The 7672-nt window shown below is 44.1% G+C and overlaps 1 pseudogene; it reads right to left on the reverse strand.

The window, feature by feature from the left end:
- Positions 1-2196: 2196 nt before the first annotated feature.
- LOC114077142 lies at positions 2197-6776 on the reverse strand (annotated as a pseudogene).
- Positions 6777-7672: the final 896 nt, after the last annotated feature.

The raw sequence follows: 7672 nt of genomic DNA on the forward strand, positions 1-7672 counted from the left end.
GACTCATGCAAACAAAAAAGCGCCCTTACGCTCTAGTTTGATCGGGGGGCCGCAACTAAGATCAGAGGGATAAACTTTCCCGTTATCGGAACAAACATTTTATTTCCAGGGTTCCTCACTTGTTTTTTACTTTCTTTTTTACGAAAAAAAATTCCGGACGACCGGAGCGGAAAACCTCTCCCGACAATTGGAGAAGGAGAAAGCCATTCCTACGGGCCTGGAACTGTGATGAATGAAGTAAGAATTTCGGGCTAGGGCCTGAGAATTTACATCTAGGTGCTTGTCTAGTTCCCGGTGAGACCGTTGATTTTGCGAAGGCCCGAGGTCCCCGCCTTCTTTGCTTGAAGCTCAGGTATTCTTCCTTCACCCACTTATGAAATTGAAGCATGTAGTCTCGCCGCTAGTAGCCATGCTACCTTCTTTGGCCCTGCCTTACACACCTTATTTATCCTGCCTGCCGCCCTTGGAAACAGCCTTCCTTAGCTTTCGCCCTCCCACAGGAAACAGAGTTCTCAAATTTGAAGCTCCGTACTCTTGTGAAAACGGACTACACTGTCTCAACCACCCGCCTTTCCCTTCTTTTGTTTGTTCTGGACCCGAAAATGCCCGTTCGCTTGTCATTGGGGATCCCAATCTGACTTGCTCGTGGTTTATTAATGTCGGGGTTGTTTTTACTTACCTTTCTGTCTATGAAAGAAATGAGGAGAAAAGAAATTGTACTAAAAGGAAATTCTCTGCTCAAATAAGCTTTCCTGAAATGATGAAAGGCAAGAAGGAAGCTCCGTCTCCGTCCCCTCCCTTCTGTCCAAGACTCTTGAATCAGTCTCGTCTTACATTCCCTCCTCTCTGCCTAGGCGAAAGAGAGTCCCGCCTATGGTCTACTCAAAGGTTGAAGAGACAGATTGTGGGTCAGATCAATCCATTCCGTTCTTCAGGGAAGATCTATGGAATAGGAAAGCCAAAACGGATCTATCAAAACAGATCTATTCTAAGTAAATACTTGGTCGATACGAGACTCTTTCTTAGTTCAGTGGGGTTTGAAAGCAGTCTACAACGAATCAAGCAGGTTCAGTAACAACGGATAACGGTCCTCACCACTCAATGGAGAATAGAAGGATAGGCTACGACACTTCTTTTCTCACTTTCAATGGGTTCAGGTCCGATAGCCACGAAACGGAGAAGAGAAGGATAAGTTGCGCACTTTAGGCCTGTTCCAGGTCAGTCGCTCAAAGAAAGGAAAGTACGTCGTGAGCTGTAGGCAGGAAAGAGAAAATAGAGCGATTGGTAAGCTGACCCTACAAGGAATTCTTTAGTTTCAGTTTCGTGGGAAGAAGAAGAAGGGGGATTCGAATCGCCTATTTTTCCCCTTCTTTTTCCGGCTAGCTCTAGCCCTAGTAGAGGTCCGAGTAGACTAGACTACTAAGGGCCAGCGTCCAAGGACCTGCCAGACTGCTGATCTTACTTAAGCACTCGACGTCACAAATAGCAATAAGAAGGGGCAAGGGGTTCACCCACTTTCACGAGTTTCATAGGTTCAAGAGATCCCACTATAGAAGTGTCTAGCCGTTCGCCGAAGGAAGGCATTCTTTATCAAAGTCTCCGAAAGGCGCGCTTAACCTCATTCGATGATGGGGTTGGGGCAATTGATCGATCCAAAGCTAAATCTAGCTCTGATGGTGTGTCCGCGGGTCCCTTCCTCTCAACGTCTGAAAGAACACTCTAATGGCAAGTCGGGCTAATTCGAATATAGGGATAGAAAAGGAATTGGCAAGGTCCGATCGGAAATAGGATAAATAATGGAAAAAGTCCCTCTCCGATAATAGGACTTGAAGGCTTTAGCTATGCGAGCCTGCCACTACGCTCCTTTGTTACAGAATTAATGGTCAGAAACTTGCCTTACTTAATCTCTTTCGAGATAAAGGTTCTTACAGAGGTGAAGGCACCCATCTCACAGAAAATAGTTATAAAGCTCGCGCTCCACTAAGTGTATAGATTGAGATCCAGTAGAAGTGGGAGGGCCGCAAGGCTCTTGAGTTAAATGATGCTCAGGATTGAGGAAGTGGTCTTATTGGCATTCGGAATGGAGCCTGTCCCGAAGGAATCTCATCTCTCTTCCAATAGAACAGGAAGTATAAAGTCAGTAGCTTGTCCTTCTCGTGCTCTTCCAATCGCATGAGATGCAGCAACCCATTACGTTCAATCAGCCCCTGGCTTCTGTTGAATGAATAGAGGGGTCAGGTGAAGCAGGGGAGTATATTGCTCTCTTTCCCCTTCCTTGATTGCTGGGATTCTTTGATCTGGTAAACCCAGAAAGTCAAATCTCAGTTTGAAAACCCAATACTTGCAACTTAAGCAGAGGCATCTTCCTGGCTTAGAAAAGATCCGCTAGAGATTCCCTCTGACTCCTAGTCGAGATCTTCTCTTTCTCCTATCCCGGTAGACGGGCGAGCATCTCCGAACCTTAAGAAGTGAGTTTGAAAGAGAAGGAGTACCGCTCAAGCTTCAACTCTGCTCCTTTCCTCAGTTCTTCTTAGTACCCTTTCATGAATGGGAAGAGGAAGTGGGAAGACCTCCCTACCCAACCTTACCTAAGGTCGAGCAGTTTGCAACTCCGATCCCTAAGCCAGTTAGCCTTTGACAGGCTTTCCCATGCAAAAGAGTTCGCCCAAGCTTCTGACCACGATTCTGAAAGAAAAGATTGGTCGTACAGTCGTTAGCAAAAGAGCTAGCCGCATTTATGGAAATGTTGGAGAAGGCAAATAGAATAGAACAAAGTTAGGGGGCGAAGCGGTTCCTGGCGTGAAAACTCCCAATTGAAAGTCAGATTTCGGGGGGGCCTTTCTAGTATAAGGGAAATAGGCCGAATCAGCAAAGGGGCTTAGAATACTAAAAGGTATCTGCTGCGCACCTCTATTCCTCTTCTTCCGCTTATTCATGGATACATATATAGATAGTGAGTAGGCATGGCAGGAAAGCCAGTAAGAGCACCAAGCTAATTCCCAATTACACTCCTTCAATTCTTTCGAATTCATTGGATCCTTTTCCGCGTTCGAGAATCCCCCCCTTCTTCCACTCCGCCCCGAAGAGTAACTAGGACCAATTTAGTCACCTTTGAATGTTCCAATTGAACACTGTCCATTTTTGATTATTCTCAAAGGATAAGATTATTCTCTTTACCAAACATATGCGGATCCAATCACGATCTTATATATAAGAAGAACAAAAGATCTTTCTTGATCAATCCCTTTGCCAAGATAACCTTTGAGGTACCTCAAGATCCTGTATACTACATGTAGGTGTGCTTGACAAGGAGCATGCATATACTGGCTTACCAACCCCACAGCATAGGTAATGTCAGGTCTAGTGATAGTAAGATATCTAAGTTTTCCCACAAGCCTCTGATGCCTGCATCATCCAAGGGTTCTTTTCTCTTTTCTTCAAGCTTATTTCTTCTATTGGGCTAATTGCGGCCTTGCAACCTAACATCCCTGTTTTCTTCAAATCAAGGACATAATTTGAGAGATGGCTCTACTTCTTATAGATCTCGAAAACCTCTGTGTCCAAGAAGTACCTTAGCATGCCAAGTTTATGTCGAAGGTGCGGCTCAGGTAAGCCTTCAATCTTGCAATCTCATCAACATCATCACCAGTGACCACAATATTCTAAACATTTACTATGATCCGGCTCACTTTCGCACCCTTTATTACGAAATGTGTGTGATCAGAAGCACACCTTTTTTTTGTAGCCAAACTAAACTATGGCCTTACTGAACTTCTCAAACCACGCCCTCGGGGATTGCTTCAATCCATACAGGGCTTTCTTCAATCTGCATACTTTTTGTGACTCCCCTTTCCTTCCATATCCGGGTGCTATCTCTATATACACCTCCTCGTGCGAGTCCCCATGCAAGAAGGCATTTTTCACATCTAACTGATACAATGGCCAACGGTCTGTTGCTGATTTTAAGTCAAAGGAAAATGTTTGACGTTTTCTCTTTGATTTAAATCTCAACAACGGACGCTCTTGGTCGAAAGTTCCATCAGTTGGAATACTGGATAGAACCTTCATTGCCCACTTGTGGACAGGAAACAGTAATCTTTGCTTAATATAGTTGCAAATTGCAAAGATACGTCTCTTACCACCTCCCTCAATCACCTGAGCTAACCGACCAGTTGCTAACGGAACCCCTGTGTAAGCCCCTAGTAACGTACTAAAATAGGGACCCACAGCAGATTCCAAATAATTGAACATTTCGTTAGCAAACCGGGTATTATTACGGTCAAAAGGGTAATATACCATTTTAGACCATAAAATACCAGGTGAAAAGAACCCATCTGGAATTGAATGAATTTTTGGAATATTCCAGATAAAAGCTGCAATTTCATGTTTCAGGTTCACAAAGATATTATGATCCTTAGCATACTTTGCAGCCTCCTTATCGACTGTATCGTCCACTTTTAAGTCAAAACTACGGACGAAATTGTCTAATAAGGGGGTACTTTTCCAAGTTGGTTCCCAAGACATTCCTAATTCCAAGGGAATGTTTTGGAGGTGTGGTAGATAGATTGGTTGGAGGTCTCTAAAAGAGGTTTTAATCTCATCTAGGACTTCCAAAACTCTCCCAATATCAGGGTGAGGAGAAGCCATAGAAGAAAAGGTTGCCTTAGTCACTTTCTTGGCAACCAATATCAACTTAGCTAAACCAAACCAAGATAGGTAAAGTTTAACCAATTTATCACCTCGATCAGACTTCGCTCTTACGTGTTTTCGTAATACAGCGGGTATGATCTTGGGAATACCACACCTGGTCAGGGATACTGGAACAGAAAGTAAATCACCTTTATGGTAATTACCAGCATAGTACCGCTGTAAGGATACTGCACATTGCTTTAAATATAAGGCAGTGTACAAGAATCCAGATTTCTGTTTTAAGTATCTGACTTGCTTAACAAAGGAACATCCCGCAAGGGCAATCTCTTTGGACATGGACGCAGTGGCGACTAGAGGAACTCGAAAGAGAAGTCCCTTTAATCGTCGGGCATGTTCAAACATGCCCCGCCAGGAAAACTTAGGAGATCTTTCGATCGCACAAAATTTTTTTCATAAAGTCATAATAATATGTTTTGTGTGTTTCGATGATCCCACTAAGGCTTTCCACTCTCCCTGTCGGACCAAACGAATCGGTCTCGGGGGGGGGCGCCTGGGTTCCAACCAGGGGTTCTATTCCTTTAAAGATTATCTTTTCCATTAGCCGAAGCTTCTGGGAAGGATAACCGATATCGGGATAGAACTAGAGATTATAACAAGATATTAGTTCTTGACCAATAGTGAAGTAGCCTTTAACAGCTACAACACAATTGACCTTCGAACACAACCCTTGTTAGTGCTCCATTCGACATCCTTAGAATTAACCAAACAACCAAATTACCCTTATTATTCAAATGAAAAAAATCTGTGTGCTCGGAAAATCCTAATTGGAAAGTTGGAAGACTTTCCAACCGGGACTGATAATCCCGGATGATGCCAAAAAAAAAAAAAGGATTTCACTTTCAAATAAAATAGTACGAGTTGTAAAAGCGTAAGAGCTATATAGAACCACCTTTGGCCGGCCTCACATCTTCCCATCCTCTACTTAGTTGTCTCAATTACATCGATCCTGAACTACGTCCAGCCAAGTATTCTTGCCCTTACCCTTTCGGTCGAGCACAACCTCCCGAGCGCTAGGTTCAAGCAACTTCATACCACTTCGTCCCTTTCACTCTTCAACCTGATCTCTACATTCATAGCTTGAAAAAGCAAAAGAGGGTCACCTCTCTTAATGACTATTCTTAAGCTTCCTTTCTTTGGGAGTAGGATCTCTTTCCTAGGAGCTCATAGAAAGATAGCGAAGTCAGATAGTTCTTTCTTGCTTTCCTTCTATCTTTCTTTCTATTTCAAAGTGGTTCAGATCACTGCTTACTTACTTGACTTGCCCCCTTTTTTTTAAGCAAGGGGGAAGTCGTGCAAGCAAGCGAAGTGGAATCTATTAGAATAAAAAATAGTGCAGCTCGATCAGTATAAGAATAAAGCCAGGAGGTTGGCAGGAAAGGTGACTTTCTTTTCCTTTTCGACTTCTTCCTTTAGAACTTCCTGTAAAGTGGAAGGGTAGGCCTTTGGCACCAGAAAGGTGAGGATCGAAATTAGGAGAGTGAAGAGAGGAAGGAACCCTCTTTTTAAGTCCTACGTACTGCTCTTCTCTCAATCGCTCTTTGGTATTCGGAAGTGGAAAGCGAACTGCTGGCTGTGGCCGAAAAGAGAGGTTCTGTCTTTCTTCATCCAAGTAAGAAAAAGATGGGACGCTCGCAGACCGGAAGGAAGAGAATTATTAGAACTCTCGTCCGCCCCTCTCCTTACCCTCTGTAGCTGAACTTTCTTACTTATGCGATGAGGAGCTTACTTAGTATTGAAATCGAGTTGGCAGAAAGTACCGAAAGTCGGCCGCCCGCCCTATCATCCCGTGTCTCAACCAACTTTTTTCTTGTCTCCAAATCTCTCTTTTGGCTTTTGAAACTTCGATTCGTGACAGCTACTCATACGTGCCAAAGAGGCTTCCTTCCCGCCTTGACCCAGCTAAAGGTAAAGGTAGGGATTAGGCGGCGAAGAAGAGACGGAGGAGCTTCCTCCCCCATTGACGGCTCACGAATATGAGTCCCACGTTTAGGAGAAGAACTGAGATAGGCTGCTTTAGCTCTGTCTCTATCCGAGGAAAGAGTGTACCGAATCCGCCTCCTGGCATTATTGGGCTCGCTTGCAAACAACACTTCTCCTCTCGCCCGCCGAAAGGAAAGGGTAATGGTTATACACCTCTTCCCACATTCACTACAGGGCGCCAACCCTCACTATCCGTCAGTTTTCCCACGTCTGTTAGACTTTCTTCCAAAAACCTTGACTAATAGAATAGTGAAATGAGAATAGGCTGAGAAAAGGGCTAAGAGAGAAGCTTAGGATATTACTTAAGTAAAGGGGCGTAGCAGTTCTTCTTTCAAGCTCAAAATAGGCCGTCTATTGCTATATCTCCTTCCTGATCCCCCCCGGGAATCACATCACTTTTGACATAGCCCCCCAAGAGAACCTTTTAAAGAACTATTAGTACCCTTTACTTAAGAGATTACTTTCTTAGTAGTTGCTAAAGGCTTCTTTCTTCTATATCAGGAATATAGGTCAAAAGCGATCTTCAACTTGACTTTATCTTCAACAATAAGTTCTAATTATTAAGATAAATAAAAGAAAATGAAAAGAAAGATATAAAGCAGCGGAGCCGTCATAGTCTGTTTTAACTCCTCCGCAAGGAAGGAACGAGTCGCTTCCCCCTTTCCTTCACCACCAGCTGGAGCACAGTCTTCGCCGGTCTCAAGGTTATCAACAAGACAAGCCCAATAACGCGGCTACGAGCTCTTTCCTTACTCAGACCCCAAGCGGGCAGGGTGACAAGACTTTGATGCAGGGGTCGACATGGTCTTTGAGTACAAGCCTGGGAGGACCAATTTGCCGACGCACTAAGTCGAAGGGCCGAGTTGGCATCCAACAAGTTCGAATTAGAATAGATAGCATCCATGAGGGGCCGTCCCTGAACGCATAAGATAGAAAAAGGACCCCGTAGCCCAGCCCCTGCTGAAAAACGTGAGCAACTTCA

This window comes from Solanum pennellii, chromosome 5 (genome assembly GCF_001406875.1).
Source record: "Solanum pennellii chromosome 5, SPENNV200".
NCBI classification, from domain to species: Eukaryota; Viridiplantae; Streptophyta; class Magnoliopsida; order Solanales; family Solanaceae; genus Solanum; species Solanum pennellii.